Genomic DNA, 19,291 nt, shown 5'->3' on the forward strand with positions numbered 1-19,291 from the left:
GCACTTCGTCTTCACCCGCAGTGTCAGAGACCTGGGGTTTCCCAAGAAGGCGCCATAGACCCAGGAATCCTCTCCCTCATCAGCGAGGTCACACAAGCCCCTGGCTCACCAGACAGTATGGACAGAGAAAGGGGAGGGGTCGGAACACCCCAGATGATGTAATAGTTATCCACTGCTGTGTAACAAATTACCCCAAAGTTCTTACTTAAGAACTGTCAGTCACTGTCTGATGGTTTGTGACTCTGGAAATTGAGGATGGGTGAGTCCAGCCAGATGGTTCTGGCGTGGGGTCTCCCATGTGATGTAGTGAAGGTGGAGGTGCTCCCCTTAGCAGTGCCTAACGGTTATCTGGCGGCCTGACTGGGCCTGGAGGGCTCACTTAGTAGATGGCCCATTCACCTGACTGGCAAAATGGTGGATTATTGACAGGAAGCCTCAGTTTCTTGAGCTGCTTAAGTATCTTAAGTATGACACAGCAGCTACCATGCAGGAAAAGTGAACCAAACAGCAAGGTGGAAACAGAAATGTTTTAAATGGCTTTAATTTAAAAAATTGTCTCCGAAGCCACATTCAGGACCTGTATCTTCTCTTGCTTGTAGAGAACAATCTGTGTCAAGGGGGTGGGGACCACCTCAAAGTGTGAATGCCAGAAAGAGGGTCTTTGAGGACTGTCTACATGGCTGGCTACTGCAGTGAGGAGGTTATTTTTTAGGGTGAACCCTGGTGGCCTAGAGGGTTAAGTCTTAGTGTTATCAGTGTCATAGCCTGAGTTCCAGCCAGGGAGCTACCCACATGGCGCGGCAGACCTCTCCTGTCTTACCTGCTGCTCCCAGTCTGCCTGTTCTGTTCCCCACTCTGTCTCTGGTGAATCCCGTCACTGCCCCCACACCCACACCTCTGACCTACATCCCAGTTCTCATATGCATAAATAAATAAATAAATAAATCTTTTTTTAAAAGTTTATTTTTCAGTTGACTGAATAAATGACCAGAAATCTGATTTAACCAGAAGAGATGAGATGGTTCTGGGGTAGGTCTGAGGTTCATAGAAAGAGACTATGATACCTTTAGCTGGGGATTTCTTATTTATCCCGGTCTATCCACAATCATGGGGCTTCCTCAAAAAAGAGTTGTATCTGTTATTTAGGAAAAAAAAATAGTATTTGTCCAGGGCTACGTTGGGACAAATGTAGCAAATCTATTGCAGGCTTTGCTTGATTTCAGTTCAGCATCTGACAAATGCGATCGTTCTTTCTAGTTCCAAGGGCAGAGTTTCTTTACATTCATCTCCCTTATACCTAGTTCTCCATTATTCTTAAAAATAGATAAAGCAGGGCCTCCCCGGTGGCGCAGCAGTTGAGCGCTGGGTTGCGAGGCTGCCTGTCAGCCTCTGCAGCGCTGGTTCGATCCCCGGCCTCCGTAGGAGGGTCCCATATGGTGTGCAGACCTCTCCTGCCGCCCGCTGCTCCCCTCAGCAGTGTATTTCATCAGTCTGCCTGTTCTGTTCCCCACTCTGGCACTGGAGAATTCTCTCATACTCCCGCGCTTCTGACTGTACCCAGTGCTTGTATAAATAAATAAATAAAATAAAATAAAAAAATAAATAAAAATAGATAAAGCATTCCATCTTGTCTTTACTGAAGTTATACTATAGAGAAGAAAGGAAGAGGGTGGGAGAAGTCCCTTTAGGTAAAGCCTCATCCCCAGGGCAGCTCACTCACTGGTGGGAGGTGAGGGCTTCCGGTGAATTAGACCCCGTGATGTCCCTGGCCTCAAGCACCCAGAGGGAAATCTCAAGTTCCTCACACTGCTAAGCACCAGGCGGTGCAGACCCTGTCACCTGGGCCGCCTGCTCCGCACTAGGAAAACCAACCATGCAAGAGGGAAAACAAACCTCCAAGTATCTCAGGTAACAGGCCTGCCCCAGTGGCTTCTGGAAAACGGAAAAATCTCCGTAGGACATGGGAGCTTGAGAACGCGTTTTTCTGCAATGGAGTCTAAAAACACACCAGAGCTCATGTTTCCTGGATAATTGAAACCTTTGCTATTAATTGGAGAAGGGGATGGGGTGGAGGAGGCGGGCCACAGGGAAACCTTTTCCTGCCTTTGCTGGAAAAGCTCCTGCTGTGGTTTTGGAGAAACAAATAGCCTAGTGTTTCCCCTCAAAGCCAGAGCTGGGGAGGGGAGGGGAGCAGGGCACTGATGGCAAGAGGGAAGCTCTGTTCAGTGTGCTTTGGGGGCTGGCGAAGGACAGATGGCTCTGCTTGATGCTCTGGGAAAGGAATTCCTGAATCCTTCTTATTTCAAAACTTGCAACTTTGCACCCAGGCCCCCACAGGCCCAGCCTCAAGCACATACGAGTGTGTCCATCAGCAAGTAGCATGATTTTCTCAGGCAACTGGCACTTCCACATAGAGACTCCGTATATAGTGTTCAGTGGTGATGAAAGGAAATTATGCAGTTTTTGATATTATTAGCATCGCTACACCATAGAGAGCGCAAAGCAGTCCAGCAGACAGAAGTGAGAACTAAAAATAAAAGCTCTCATTTAGCATGCATTTGCCTTTGACTTGTATCTATTTAATACGCACCATGAGTTATGATAAAGTTAATTCTCCCTCCCCTACCTCTCTCCTCTTTCCAAATAATTCCCATAGGTCTGAGAACTCACATTGAGAGATACCAGAGCCAATGATTTAGAGAAACTTCCAGAAGAATCCCCAGGAGGAGAGTGGAGGATTCAGGGCATCTTAACCTAAAATTGACTTCCCAAAGGATCGGTCTTGTGGTCTTGGTCTTCAAGTCCAGTATTTCAGAGCTTTCCCCCCCGAGTATCCACCAAATTGACAGCTAAAAGCATTTTTGCATTATTCCTAAATAAGACTGCTCCTAGGCCACCTTACCTATAAAGTGGATCTAATTTGACAAATGTTAGAGTTGTAAAATTTTAATGAAAAATACCTAAAATACCCATTGCAATGCCTACGATACAAATGTCACTCCTGTCTCTAGCCTAATCTGTGATATGAGGGAAATAATTGCCTCACGATGTTATGAGGATTCAATGAAAACATCACAGCATCGAGTATTGTATCTGATATATGGAAGTCATTTAACAAGAGGAGTTTGAGAAATAATAGCATCAACAATATTTATGTAATAATTATTATTTGTCTCCACCTCTGTAACTTCGGGACAAAATAAAAATTCTTCTTTTCCTTTTATGTCTACGCTCCACCATCCCCCACCCCTGCCTGCGCTTACGTGACTTTGTAAGGTCTTGTGATTCTTGGCCGTCTTGAGTTCTGGACTTCGCTGCCCAAGGGGAGTTAATTGGTTTTCATGTGTTTGAGGTGCTGTGTTTAATGGATACCCCTTTGTTTTGGTTATTGTCTCTTTTTCTGTGCAGAAGCTCTTCAATTTGATGTAGTCCCAGCTGTTTATCTTTGCCTTCACTATCACTGCTTTGGGTGATGAGTCTTTAAAGATATTGCTGAGGTGCACGTCACATAGTGTTTCGCCTATATTCTATGTATTTTATGGTTTCAGGTCTTATGTCTAGTTCTTTAATCCATTTTGAGTTGGGTTTTGTGCATGATTTGAGGTAGTGGTCAAGCTTCATTCTTTTGCATGTAGCGACCCAGTTTTCCCAGCACCATTTATTGAACAAACTTTCTTTGTTCTGTTGCATATTCTTTGCTCCTTTGTCAAAGATTAGTTTACTGTATCTGTGGGTTTATTTCTGGATTTTCTATTTGGTTCCATTGGTCCATGTGTCTGTTCTTGTACCATTGGTCCATGTGTCTGTTCTTGTACCATGTACCATGCAGTTTTGATTATTATGGCTTTGCAGTATTGAAAACTGGTCCAACCACTATGGAAAGCTGTGTGGAGAATCCTCAACCTGCTAAAGATGAAGCTTCCATAGGATGCAGCAATTCCACTCCTAGGTATTTACCCAAAGGACACAGAAACTTAATTCAAAAGGGCACCTGCACCCCTATGTTTATAGCAGCACTGCTTACAATAGCTAAGCTTTGGAAACAACCCAAATGCCCAAAAATAGATGACTGGATCAAGAAGATGTGGTCCATATACACCATGGAATATTACTCAGCAATCAAAAAAGATAAACTCTTGCCATTTGCACCAACATGGATGGAGCTGGAAGGGATCCTGCTCAGCGAAATAAGCCAGAAAGAAAAAGAAAAATACCGGATGGTCTCACTCATAGCAGGAATCTAGAAAACCTAAATAAGGGACCAGGAAAAAGACTAATTATAATGAAGTCAAAATCAAAATCAACAAGCAACTGTAAACCAGAGAGACACTATGGGGGGGAGGGAAGGAGGGATTAGGGTCAAAACAAGTGGGGGGGGGAATTGCATGGGGAATATATCCAAGATGAAAATGCATACATTGTGCAAAAATGAAAAACAATGTAAAAAATATATAAAATTAAAAAAAATAAAGTAACGGATACCCAGATTTTTGCTTAGCAAGCCAAAGCTCAGCTAGGACAATTCATTTTTGTGGTGAGCAGACAGGCAGGTGGCTCTAAACGTGAAGTATCTGAGGCTGGGAAGAGAATGAGTGGATGGGGAGAGGTGGGCACCCCAATAGTGGCCAAGACTTGGGTGTTGTTCCGAGACAATACTCGAAGGCGGCAAGCCTACCTGAGTATCCGGGAGAACCAGCCTTCTGCCATGTTCTGGTGCCTCCATGGAGGCCTCTGTGACATCAGAGCATTGCTCAGGTGCTATGAAGCAGCCACATTGTGCAGTAAACTATCAACAACGAAGACTCTGATCCCCACAGACAAAGAAGCAATCCCCTGTGCTGCCTTCCCTTTGTTGCATTCCTACCCCGTCCTCAAACTCTGAGACCATAAGAACAAATTATCCAGTTATAAAAGGAATCTCTCCTGCTAGAAAAGCAGGGGGAACACAGAGGCGTAGGTTGGGCAGCCTGATTTCTCGCTCACTAATATTTCATTGGTTAGACAACCACATCCCCAAATTATCCTTCCATTGGTTCTGCTTCCAGAGAGTCTCCCATAAACATGAGAGCAAGCAGGTTCCCTGTGGCCTAATTCCATGTCAGCTGCTGTAGATGGTTCATTTTATGTTCCGTCTCAACTGGCCACAGGCATCCAGATATTTGGCCAAACATTTCTCCGGGTATTTCCATGAGATTGTTTTGGGATGAGGACACATTAAATTTGCCAGTCGTTTACATGTCTATGTAACTTTAGGGCTTTGTTTTTGCTCCTCCATATGCACACAAGCTTCACTCACCCTCCCTCTGCCACACCTCCTGTCCCAATGCCCTATTTCTTCCCTTCCCCTACCCCCTCCTTCCTTCTCCTGAGCTTAACACTGGAATCAAAGACGCTTGTAACACAGATTGCCCTCTCTGATGTGAGGAGGCCCCGTGCAACCAGTTGAAGTCCTAAATAGAAAAGGTGGACCATCCCTGACTAGGAGGAATTTCTTCTTAACAAACTGCCTTCTGACTGGGACATCAGCATTTTCTGCCTTTGGATTCAATGACATTTACTCTTCTGGGCTGCTGAGACTGCCAGCTTTGGGCAGGAAGGACACCATCAGCTCCCTTGGTTCTCAGGCCTTTAGCCGCACACTGGACTCCACCGTCAACTCCCCGGGGCCCCTAGCTTGCCAACTCACACCACAGATCTTGGACTTGCCAGTCTCCATAATTGCATGAGCCACTTCCTTGTAATATATCTCTTTCTCTCTCCATAGTACGGTTCCCTGGAGAACCCAAACTGATACACCCCCTCTAGTTCCCAGGTCCAGCGCCCTCTTCATCAAATGTTCTCTTTCCATGGAACAATACATATGTTAGTAACACAATGCTGGGAAACTCTTCAGAGAATAGTAGGAACTTTAAATCAACTGTTTGAAATTACAACTCTGGTTCCAGACCTGTGGTTTTGGTGCCAAATCCTAAGAAGATGATAAATGAGAGTAAGAAGGGAAATAAAATAGTGTGTGAGGCTTTGATGGATGTGGAACATCTGAAGTAGCTCCTCCATGGGTCAAGCTTTTGTCCAGAAACTTCTGGGCCTTGTTTGGTTTTGCACTGAGGCTTCCATTTATAGCAACATGTTTTCCAAAAAATCAAAGGGGAGATGCATTGTTGGGAACACAAAGATCATCACAGAGCTAGACAGTTAGCAAGTGAGCAAGAGGAGGCTTCTGTCATTGCACACAAAACAAAGCGCCTGGAGCAGAAATGGGTGCAGATTTCTTCAGAAAGGCCCACCGCCTGTGAGTCCTCGGGGCTGGGGAAGCATTTAGAGTTTTCTTTGACTCCTTGGTGGCTCTGTTATTAATTTGCCTTGGGCTTGTGTAGGGGAAGGATGGGCCAGAGCAGAGTCTCTATGACCCGAGCGGATGGGTGAAGGAGTCATCCTGGAGCCCTCAGTGGCTTTTTCAGGCTTTTATTGGGATTTTACCAGGTCCAGAGCAGGCAAGGGTACCAGGGGGGCCAGGAGGGAGGCTGGCAGGCCTCCCAGCCCCGAGTAAGTCTCTCTCTCTGGGCTCCCCAGCATTCTCTCATGGCCTTTGCCTCTCTGCTCCTTTCACTCTGCTGGCGTCCCCATGACGCCACCCTTATAAGGCTAGTCTCTCAGCCTAGATGTGCCCACTGACATATGCCCACATCCCACTCCAGGTGCCCACCAGCAGGCATGCATTCAGGACCACAGGGGTCCCTCATCCAACCTAATGGCGGGAGGGCAGAATAGCCTGATACTTTACTCACCCTACAGCTTGCTAAAAAGTATTTCTTCGAGGGCTTCTGGATCCTTCTCCTGTCTGAGATGCCCTAACTTTTATGACGTAGAGTTAACCAAAAAGAAGAAGCAGAGGCAACTCGGGGCTCTTTTGCCGGCCATTTGCACCAAGAGCATGCCGGATAATTTATGAAAGCAGAACTAGTCTGTGGGAGTGAAATAGAGGCCTGCACTACACGGCAGTCATAATGAACAAAATAAATTCCATCGTTATGCAGATGCTCCACGAGACCTGTCAGCGTGTCGAGGAAAATTTACTTCCTGTCACTGATGCTCGAGACAAACAATTCCATGAGATGAAAAACAACGCAGAAGGAGGAAGCAACACCTGGCTCTGCTGCTCTAGGAAGCTTATTCCGCACGAGGCAGTGAAAGCCCTGGGGTGACCGCTGAGCCATTCTGCTCCCCAGTAACAGGAAGACTTGTCTTTTTTTTTAAAAAAAAGATTTATTTATTTATTTATGCATACAAGAGCTGGGGTACAGGCCAGAGATGCGGGGGTAGGGGGGGCTACAAGATTCACCAGAGCCAGAGCAGGGAGCAGAACAGGCAGACTGACTGAAATACACTGCTGAGGGGAGCAGCAGGCGAGTCAGGAGAGGTCTGCCGCACCATGTGGGTTGCTCCTTGACCATCCGGGGATCAAACTCTTGCTGCAGAAGCTGTGGAGTGCTTCAAAGTGTGGTGCTTAACCCCCTGAACCACCAGGGAGGCGACTTGTCTTTTTTTAACCAGCACTTAGACCTGGAAACATTTATCATGCCCTGGGAACAAGGGTGTCTCTCTATTTGAGTTGTTTTGAGTGAGAGGCTATAAGAGAAGCTAAAATAAAATACTGGTGGCTTTGTAGAAATGAGGGGTTGTTTCCATTTCCCTCAGTTCCTATGACTTGCTCCCCTTTAAAGAAATCCAGAAATCACTCCCTCTCACGTCTACCAGTCATGTATGGCCTCCTTCCTTTTGCCAGTCCAGTGAAATCTGCCAAAAGTCAAGGATTCCTCACCTTACCTCTATGTCTGGTTTTGCTAAAATTTAGAAAGTGCCGTGGCTCTTTGGATGGTGCCAAGGAGTTATATATTCCGGTGTCCAAGCCACCTACGATTACTTGTCTTGGCTACGATCTGTACTGTACTCAGTCCCAGTGGTAATTGTACCATAAACCATGTCTCTCTCCTATTTTGTTTCATTTGGAGGGAGGGGCTCTGCACCAGTATTGCTTTCTCATTAGATGGCTTCATTCTGACCACCAACTTTCTTTGCTATAAAAACCTTTTATGCATTGAAAATGTACGCTGTGGCCATTCAGCCCAATGGATTCCCTCTTGGCAATTGTGTTAGCAGATCCCCCTGCCATCTGGAATATACCTGACTGTCCCCCAAATTGCATGCATTGGCACTTTTCCTTGACTTCTTTTTTAAATAATCTCCACTGAAAAGCAAAAGTGACTATTAATTTCTCTTTGAAACATTCCAGAGGACCTGGATGTGAAGTTAGCTTGCCTTTCCTTTCCGAACTCTCAGGCAATCATCACAAGCAGTAGGTAAGGATAGCTGATCTATCATTGCTCAGAAATCTGTAATTTACACTGCAATCTTTACTAACCAATTATCCAATTTATATTGCTAAAAGGGTAAACAAAAAAGCCTTCTCACATTCTCTAAAACAAAGAGAATCACACTAGACAAGGCGCCTGCAAGAGGGCTACCCAGGCGACCTGGTTTTGGAAGGCAAATAACTTCAACCCAGCAGCTTTATTTAGCTTGGGTTTCTCTCAGCTTCTGCATAAATTTACTATAAAATCATAAAGCAAAACATAAAAGGAGAATGGCAACAGTAAAGTAGCTATGCCACAAACTCAGCAACGATTATATATTCTATCTAGGGCACACTTAACTCTCTAATTGCTAATTGTAATTTAAATGAAAACATGTGTTTCTTGTTAAATTCATCAACTACATTTTTTTTCAGTGCTACCGAGAACTGTGATTAAGGCTGAATGCACACCTCAGGGTTTTGACAACCACAGGACTCAGGCAGTTATGGGATGTCATCTGAAGTTGGAAGTCCTTAATGGGCATGTCACTTCCAAAGCACACAACTCGGGAGGATGGAGGGGGATCATTTGGGAGAAGTCGCTCAGCTGGGATTCTTCGCACAATGTGTGCTACTATCTTCCACATATCCAATTGGTAAGACTCAGGGAAATTCATTCAGATCCAGCCCTCTTTGGAATCCAGCCCTTTTCCTATTAAATATACTCTGTAGAGGAATAAAATCCTGACCAATTGGAGCACTGTTAGGGTTTCCAGAGCCAGTTCAACTTGGGTGTGTGTGGATGATTCCCCAAGGCTTGAGGCAATCCTTGAACTATGTGGGAACTCAATTCAGTTCAGCTCAATTCTGACACTACCCAGAAGTGGCATCAGGTTCCACAGGTAATGGGCACAGTCTCAGGTGCCCACCACTTCAGATCCCAGGTGGTAAGCCCAGGTGGTTACCTGTGCTTCTCACCAACAAGTTACAGATCAGAAGCTCTGAGCCACAACACCTCTGGCTTGTTCAGTTTGCTCAAATGGCAGACAGAACTCAGGAAACTCTTCTACTCACTGGATCACCAATTTATTACAAAGCTTATTATTCAAGAATAGCCAGATGGAAGAGATATATAGGGCAAAGCATGAGGAAAGGGTGTGGAACTGTTATGCCCTCTCCAGGTATGCCATTCTCCCAGCTCTGCCATGTGTTCCCCAGAGCAGAAGCTCCCTGAAGCCCCTCCTCAAGGCTTCGATGGGCTTCATTACATAGGCATGGCTGATTAAATCACCTGCCATTGGCAATGGACTTGATTTCCAACTTCTTTTCCCTTCCCGGAGATCTAGGGGTGGGACTTGAAGTTCCTACCCTCTAATCATATAGTGGACTCACCTGGCTATCAGCCCACGTGCTTAAGTGCTTCCCCAAAAACCACCTCTTTAACATAACAAAAGACACCTTGCTCATTTTTAGGAGCTGTGAGCCAGAAATTATGTTTAAAGAACAAGTATGTGTGAGAAATATATTTTGGTAATCTGAATGACCAAATGCATATTTCTTATTAATCACGATAACAGAAGCACTCTCCTGGCAAAGAAACTGGTTCTCTTTGTAACTGTCCTGCTCCCAAGGAAGCCATCACACCCCGCAGGCACAAGAAAGATAGAAAATAATACGATGTGGGGAATATAAGAATAAAATTTATTATTTAAAAAAAAAAGAAAGAAAATAATATGATGCTTGTCAAGGTCGTCTATGACATGCAGGGCTTCATACATCTGTCTGGCACCAAGTAGTTGCTCAGCAAACATCATTTTCATCTTCTTAGTTGATGAGCACAAATTTGATATTAAGAATTAAAAGAGAAGTAAAAAGCTTCTCCACTCAGCTTTGCTTATTTGAAAGTAAGCCTTAAATCACAAAAGTCTGAATAAAGAACAATTTTTTAATGTACAAAATTATTATTTTCAATTTGATGGCATAACTACAAATGCTAGTTGAATCACATTTTATTAAATTTTTTGTTAGACTAACAAGAATCATTTGTGAATAGCTTATTAATTCATATGAAAAAACATCTGTAAAGTGTTTGAGTCTGTACCAGTCTGTCTAGGCCCTCCAGAGGAACAAAACTAATGGGAGATATAGATAAATAGATGATAGATAGATCTACATACATATACCACTGCTATTGGTATGACATACAGTTCCTATTGTGTCACATGTGTATATGATTTATTATCAGGAATTGTTCCCTGTGCTTGCAGTTGACAAGTTAGAGAGACCCAGGAAAAATGGTAACATATGTTCTAGTCTTAGCCTCAGTCCGAAGGCAGAGAAGACCAATGTCCTAGCTTGAAGACACTCAGGCAAATAGAGGGAATTCTCCCTTAATTTTTTTCTTCTATTCAGTCCTAAAAGGGATTGGATAAGCCCACAGGCACTAGGCAGGACAATGTCAATCTCATGCTAACACTTTCATACCCAAAAATGTTTGACCAAATATTTGGGCACCCCAAGATCCAGACAAATTGACACATACAATTTACCATCACAGAGTCTAAAGTGATCTTTCAAGATGTTCAGTGCATTCCCTCCCTGGCATGCCAAGGGAAGTGCGTGGCTTTGGAGTCAGGTAGATCTACACTGAATTCTTTGTTTTGTTTTTTTTTTTTTAATTTATTTATGCTTACAAAAGCTGGAGTACAGGTCAGAGGTGCGGGGTGAGAGGATTCACCAGAGACAGAGCAAGGAACAGAACAGGCAGACTGACTGAAATACACTGCTGAGGAGAGCAGCGGGCGAGACAGGAGAGGTCTGCTGTGCCATGTGGGTAGCTCCCTGGCTGGGGATCGAACTCGTGCTGCAGTGCCTGCAGATAGCTTCATAGTGCTGCAACTTAACCCCTTGTGCCACCAGGGAGGCTCTCTTCTACCCATTCTTGCGTGTGTGCTACTGTGGGTTCTTATTGTACCTTCTTGCATGGACACTGTCTAGTACACCAGCATGTCCTCATGACCTCATGTCCATCCTATGAAGCCTTATGACTTATCTGCCCAACCTTCCTCACAGGGCCCTGCTCTTCCCCACTGCCAAGCCCTGGGACTCAGTGATTGGCACATCTGGTAGCATTTTGCCTGATTCTGAGTGGTCAGAACCTCAATTATCCAGACATCTCTGCATCAGGGACAGCGTGGGAAGGGCAATGTCCTTGCCTTCAATGAGGTAGGATCGATGCCCAAATTCCTGATGACAAGAGTCCTGCTAACTCACAAGAGGAAGTGCCTGCCCAGGAGCCCTCATTGGTATGCCCTGGTCAGTGACTGTTTTTCTAAAACAGACTTTGGTCAAACTGATTATGAACACAGACAGAGTTCTTATGTTAGAATTTCTGACAGTGTACTCTCCTAAGGCAACTTAAGCTTAGTGGCTTAAACAATAGAAACTTAATGTCTTTCCATCCTAGAGGCAAGACGTTTGCTATCAAGATGGCAGCAGGGAGACTGATTTAAAGCCTCTCGTTCATGACTACTCTGCCCCACTCTTGCAGGAGAAAACAAGTTGAGTCCCCGGAGAAATTCAAGCACAGGGGCCTTGGGCTTTGGGACAACAGGCACGAAGGATGAAGAGATGAGGCTGCACAGAAAAGAAAGGAATCAGAAAACTCTGAAGGTGCCAGAAGCACTCAGAAGCAAGTGACAAAGGATCAGGAATCCAGATCATTTGTGGGCTTTTCAAAGCAACCTGAAAGCTGGAAGCTGGTGCAGCAATGCCTCTGAGACTCTGAGAGGAAATTTTTCCAATGGAAAACTCCGTTTCGGCCAAATGACCAAACAAGTATGAGGGTTAAATAAAGACATTTTCAAATATGCAATGCCTGGAACAACCTTCAATGTTTGGACCAATATGTTTCACCAAAATAAGACAATAGACCAAAGAAAGATGTTGTCCAGGAGCAGGGGAGCCCCCCCAAAAAAGAGGGATGAAAAAATCCCCTAGAAGATAATGAAGATGTGCCGGGCTGACAGCCATGCATCAAGTTTAGAAGGGTAGACGGCTCTGGGTAAGACATTTCCAACAAAAACAAAGGATCTCTTTTGTTGAAAAATCTGGCAGAAATATTAGTTATATATAGAGAGAAAATTAAGCAATAAAGAAACCAGACAACCCCAGGAGAAATGAAGAGCTGTAGAAGAAAGAAAACATCATCATAATATGCTGTGATTATGTATCTCCACTGTGAGCAAAATTTCTACAGTCATAACCATGGAAGTACCTCATTGTACTGTGACCATGTGATGCTTCATAACTGCGCTGGGAGGAGGTAGGGGGACAGGTACAGGTGTATGTGACTGTGGGTGCCTAAGAGATTTCCTGTATAAGATTTCCTTAGATCTTTTATATAAAACTCCATTGATAACATCTAAATTGGAAAAAATAAAGTATACGTTAATTAGAAAAGTGGGCATAAATAACACCAGCGTTAACACTAAAAGAATTAAAATTGGGCCTCCCTGGTGGCGCAGCAGTTGAGTGCTGGGTTGCAAAGCTGCCCACAGCCTCTGCAGCGCTGGTCTGATCCCCAGCCGCTGGGCGAGGGTCCCACATGGCGCGCAGACCTCTCCTGCCACCCGCTGCTCCCCTCAGCAGTGTATTTCGTCAGTCTGCTTGTTCTGTACCCCACTCTGGCTCTGGTGAATTCTCTCACCCTCCCACACTTCTGACTATACCCAGTGCTTGTATTAATAAATAAATAAATCTTTAAAAAAAAAAAAAGAATTAAAATTGGTGGCCTTGGGGGTGGAAAGGGCAGGTAAAAGAGAGTTTTTCTTTATATGCCTTGTAGTACTCTTTGACATTGTAAATTATGTCCATATATTACTTCGGTAAAAATTAAAACTATGATAAAATCTTTTTAAGAGTAGTTTTGAATATTCATGTTTTTCATTTATGAGCTCTCTCAGCTCTGCCCACCAGCTGGTTCTGCATGTCCACGCTCTGAGGTGTTTAGAATTACATAGGCCCTTGGAAGGGGCATTTCTTCACCCTGTGATTACTCTCTCATGCCTGAGAAAGTAATACTATTGATGGATAGATGGTTTTAATTAAGCTTCCAAGCGAGCCCTGTTACATGGTGAATAAAAGCAGTTCACATTGCTTTTCATGTCTTGTCTGCCTGATTGTGTAGCCGAAGGTATAGCTCAGGATATCTGTGCAGACCAAAAGGTGAGCTCGTTGGGGTTTGCTTACTTTTAACCACAGTTTATAAACCCAGAAACCTTTAAAGCAAATCCAACCGTGTAGTCTAAATCATCCAAATCTGTGGGTAATCATCTACTTTGGAAATCGCAGCATCCACCATGATTGTGTGTTACTAAGCACAAACAGAAAGCTAGAAAGTCTGGGATGTTGACAGCCCCACCCACAGAAGGCCGCCGGGCAGAGTTCAGGCAAAGCCTTACTTTCAAGGCTTCTGCAAACTTCCAAGTCTGCCCTCTGAAGCTCCTGTTTCATACATTTTATTGGTAGATGAAGTCAAAAGATCTGTCTGGAGAATTCATCTGACATGATGGTGAGTCCAGTAAGCTAATTTTTCTTTTCTACAAATGCCCTGAGCAAGCTCTGTCAAAGCATCACACAAACACGCCAAAAGTACCTGGTCACCAATGGGAAGAAGGGCTCCCAAGTTGCAGAGCTGCAAGCCTCGCTCCTGCTAGGTGATGAGAGGGGCCCCTTGTTAAGGCATGAGTAAGAATTTCAAGACAATGATGGCATGAAACCAAGTCAGAGGTCCCACATCGGTGGGGGCACTCCCAACACAAGCAAGGCTGTCATGCACACAGAAGAAATGGCTGCCTGGTTTGGGGTGGAGGATTCCATTTTTCATTTGTTTACTAGAAGTTTATGGACCTCCCTGATGACCTAGGGGTGAAGTCTCCACGTTATCACCTCTATGGCCTGAGTTTGAGCCTCCACCAGGGAACTACCCACATGGCACAGCAGACCTCTCCTGTCTTGCCCGCTGCTCCCGTCAGCAGTGTATTTCTGTCAGTCTGCCTGTTCTGCTCCCCACTCTGTCTCTGGTGACTCCTCTTATCCCCTGTGTTTCTGGCCTACACCATAGTTTTTCTATGCAAAAACTTAAATAAAAAAAGAAAAAGTTTCTATCATGGTCACATCAAGGACAAGAGCTGAGTGTGCCTGAAATCTAGGCAAGTTCTCTCCTGCCCACATGGCCATAGCAATGGACTATGACCAGAAGAAAGTCAGACCAGAGCGACACCAGAACACCTACCCCAGTAGCTATCTGCATCCCTACTGACCTGGAGGCCTTGTCTTATCAGCTTACTCTTCCTGAGAACCCAGAAAGCACTTCTGAGGGCAATGAGCACCATCAGCAAAGACTCTATACCCCAAAAGAAACAGCTTGGCTGTGAGGAAGCAAGAGGCCTTGCTCCTTTAAAGAGCATGGCTTCATGATTTGCATATAATAGAGATAAAACAAAGGAGGTATTTAGCAACTTCCCCACATACATGATTTTTTCCCTATGGGGCACTTTGATGCTATTTTGACTTTCTTAAAGAAAGTCAAAAAGGTCTAAATGACATGGAACATACATGTTTGCCTGAACACATTTCACCTGCCTTTGATCAAAACCTTAGGTAGGATGGAGAGCAGAAACCAGCCCTGTGAGAAACGGAGATTGTCTCTGAAACGCACCCAACTTTGGCCAGCCTTTGAGTCCTTCCAGTGGGTCCATGTTTGAAAATAAAAATGTCATTTTTAAAGATCCATCGAAAGTAGTACACATCTTGGTCAAATTCTAAGTATGTGTAATTTCACCCAATTTAAAATATCGAGTAATGTCCTTCTTGGTTAAAGATAGTCCATTTTTAGCCCTGCAAATAAGTTTGATAAATGTCTTAGGAAAAAGATCTTACTAAGTTCCCACAGCTTCAGTGTGGATCAGCTGGGTTTTTATGTTTGTTTGTTTGTAATCAACCATAGTGAGTAAGTGAAGGTGAAGCAAAAGATACCTGATATGAGCCCCTGACCTACATTCTCTGACATTCTTCCAAGACAGAGAGAGGGGAAAAAGAGAGAGAGAGAGAACATCTATTGCCCTGAAGTTTCCTCCATCCCTTCTAAGTCTGTCTTGAATTTTTCCATCTGGAAGTCAATTCTTAGCATACATCTGATCCCCTTGAAATGAAATCTCTACCTTTCCCCTTACATTCCTGCACAGGATTATACTACTGATCCTTCAACAATATTGGTTTGAACTTCTCAGGTCGCTTACATGCAGATTTTCTTGTAAACAGGCATCACACACTTACAGTATCAATAAATACAGTACGACACCACAAATATATGTTCTCTTAATGATTCTCTGCCTTATGAAATTCTCAATTTTTCTGTGGCTTACTTTCCTAGAATACAGTATAGAATGCATATAACATACACATTATGAACTAATTGACTATGTTATCACTAAGGCTTCTGGTCAACAAGTTTGCAGGGAGTCAAAAGTTATACATGGATTATCTTTTTTTTTTAAGATTTATTTATTGATGCAAACAAGAACTGGGGTGCAGGCCAGAGGTGTGGGGGTGAGAGGATTCACCAAAGACAGAGTGGGGAGCAGAACAGGCAGACGGACTGAAACACACTGCTGAGGGGAGGCAACTGGCCAGACGGGAGAGGTCTGCTGTGCCATGTGGGTAGCTCCCTGGCCGGGGATCAACTCATGCTGCAGTGGCTGCAGATAGCTTCATAGAGCTGCATATTAACCCCTTGTACTACCAGAGAGGCCCTGAAAATTATACATGGATTTTCAACGAGGGTGGGTGACACCCCTCACTCCATGTCATTCAAGAGTCAACTGTATTTGTTTGCCCATAATCATCCTTTGGTTTCTAAAAATCTTTTCTCCCCTGAAGTGTATATGTGGTCTCCCCCAAAGTATCTAAGACAGGAATCTGTTCTAGGAGTTTCCTAACATGTTCCTATTGTCTCCCTACCTCTCACTCTGAATGCTGGCACAAATCACACGCGTAAATGTATGTTTGATCTGTTACAGGGAAACCACAGTTAAAAATCGTGAAAATTTTATGCTTGGAGAAATAAATTATGTAGGACTTTTTCATAATACTTCAAATCTCATGGAAAGGGCGTGCATATTCTATAAAATATATTCAGTAAATACATTATAAGCCACAGTGGTCGTGAATAAATAAAACTATGATTAAGATAATAGCTGTGAAAATAGCTAAATAAAGTCCTAGAAGTTTAAAAGGAACATGGTAAATGGGAAAAGTATAAGATGAGCAATCAGGACTTCCACCTGCTGATCCAGGTCGAGACTTCAGTCTCCTTGTCTTGAAGGGAAGAGGTAGGAACTTTATGAACTCTAGGATATTTAACATTCCTTGCTTAATTTTCTTTTGTAAAGGTTGTTTCTAGGCTTAGGAAGGTATCACAAGCCCCTTATAAAACCTATCCCTCCTAATTACTCCCTCTACCAGGCCCCTCATGCCCTTCCACACCCACATGTGAGTGCGTGTGAACACGTGGACAACAGGAACTGGGTTTGGTATAAAATGACATCAAAGTGTAAGTGTTGTTTACAGCTTTACTCTTTTTGCTCAATAACACATCTTTTTTTATCAGTATACTTAGATCTGTTCCACCTTACTAATGGATGGCATACTACCTATATATATTGTCATATCACAGTTATTCCTCTATCTAGAGCCACTTAAATTTCTCCTTATTTTTCTAAAGTATATCTAGTGCTTTCAAGAACATTCTCGCACATATACCTTTGCATATGTATGTGAATATTTCTGTAGGACAGTTTCTAGAAGAGTTTCTGGGTCAAAGAGTTTGAATATTTTTAATCTTGGTGGGTAATTCCAAGTTAACTTCCTAAAGGGTTTTACCATTTCACTGACAGCATGTAGCATGCCCATTTTCGCACAACTTTAGCAACATTGGGTGTTATCATTCTTTTTGATTTCTTCTTCTTTAATAGGTAAACATGAGGTGTTTTAATTTGTATTGTCCTGTGTTTTAAATTCCCTGATTAATTTGAATTCACTGGATAAAATGGAAAATCCTTTTTTCAGCATTGACTTCTGTGTATCTTTCTCTCTTTTGTACCTATTGATTTCATCAAATGTCTGGTAATCCAGTGTTGATCATTCCTATTGATGAATGCATTAATAAATGCAGCAGTATCAGTAGTTGGATTACATTTCTCCTGCAATCATTTAATCTTTCTCTCCTCAATAAGCCTCTTCTCTGAATTGGGGGCTTTTGTGGACATAAGCATTATTTGGTAGGGAGATGGCACAAAACTAGCGGCTCCATAATTTCCAAGAAAGAAGACTTTGTTTTACTTCTGTGCTTTTCCTTTCATGCTGGTGTAAACATTTCTTTTTTATTCCTTGTAGTCTAATATTTAGTTATATATATAGAGAGAGAGAGAGAAAGAGAAAGACAAAGTTTATATATATATATGTTTTACATCATTGTTGATTTTTGTGCAATGCTTGATTTCTCTTCTCAGGTGTAGTCCCCATAGAATTCCCACCACCAAGTCACCCATGAACCATCACCATAGTCTCTTGTCTTCCTAGAAGTTTAAAAGGAACATGGTAAATGGGAAAAGTGTAAGATGAGCAATCAGGACTTCCACCTGCTGATCCAGGTTGAGACTTCAGTTTCCTTGCCTTGAAGGGAAGCGGTATGAACTTTATGAACTTTAGGAGATTTAACATTCCTTGCTTCCTTCCTTTGTAAAGGTTGTTTCTAGGCTTCACAAGCCCCTTATAAAACCTACCCCTCTTCCAGCCCCTGTTTTAATCCCATCGCTCCCCGTGCCCTGCTGAATGTCTCTGATTTATAGTTTCCTGCTCCTCTCTCTCGCTTCAGCATCTAAATGAGAAACACTGCTTCCCAGACCCTTCAATTCATTGAAATAATAACTCCAGGAGTGTGGCTTTGGGAGTAAATCTCGTGGAGCTACTCACTGTCTATGGGCCAGAAGAGAGAAGGCTCTGGCTGTCCCAGATATTCTGCAGATAGGTCATTTTCTATCACTCACTGCTTGTCACCTCCCAGCCCACTCCTGCTTAGGCAGAGTTGACAATGAATTTTCTGAGAGGCTGTTACCTCTGCAGCAGCCTCCTCTTGCATGTTTTAGGTCCAGTGCTGCCAATCCACCCAATCAAGGGGCTCTCAACTGGGAGCCACTCTGCCCTTCTGGGGGCATTTGACAGTGTTTGGAGAGTTTGGTTGTCACCACTTAGGGAGGGTCACTGTTATCTAGAGAGTAAAGGTCAGGGGCACTGAATATCATCCTGCAATGTACAAGAAAGTCCCCCCAACAGAATTAACTAGTCCAAAGTAAGAATAGTGCTGGCTTTGAGAGACTCTGATCTAATTCCAACTACTTTCTATTTGATTGTAATTCTTCCTGGTGTTTATATGACTTCATTCCTCTAAAATCTATTCTTTGTAACTTCTGTGAGACTTGGTGAGAGAGGACAAGGATATGCATGAATTAATCTGCTATCAAGATTAACAAGAAGATGATTTTATTATTCTATGATTTTACTAATGCACCTTAGGTACAGCTCGATGAGCAAACACTTCCTAAACACACAGGCTCAGTTTCATTTTTTAAAACTCCTGCCACAGTTTTCACATGTTACACTTATAATTAAGTGAACACATTGTGCAGTCTTAAAGGTTGCAAAATTTAAAATTAAAAAGGCAGTGTTGGGATGTATGAAAGGGTTATACGCCATGTCTCATGGCGTCATCTTAGTGATAATAAGCAATTTGTAGGCTCTTTATGCTCCAGAATTATGTTTCTAAATTTTATACTAAAAAAATGAGAGTTCACACCCTTACAAAAATGTAAAGCTGGA

At 43.3% G+C, this 19,291-nt stretch overlaps 1 long non-coding RNA gene across 1 annotated transcript; it reads left to right on the forward strand.

Annotated features, from left to right (window-relative positions):
- Positions 1-218: 218 nt before the first annotated feature.
- Positions 219-9,105, forward strand: LOC119253073 (uncharacterized). Its single transcript, XR_005126980.1, has 3 exons — positions 219-259; positions 8,294-8,360; positions 8,789-9,105. It is a non-coding gene; the product is annotated as an uncharacterized LOC119253073 (long non-coding RNA).
- Positions 9,106-19,291: the final 10,186 nt, after the last annotated feature.

The sequence above is a fragment of the Talpa occidentalis genome, unplaced genomic scaffold, assembly GCF_014898055.3.
Source record: "Talpa occidentalis isolate TD23 unplaced genomic scaffold, MPIMG_talOcc4v2.1 talOcc4.2, whole genome shotgun sequence".
Classification (NCBI taxonomy): domain Eukaryota; kingdom Metazoa; phylum Chordata; class Mammalia; order Eulipotyphla; family Talpidae; genus Talpa; species Talpa occidentalis.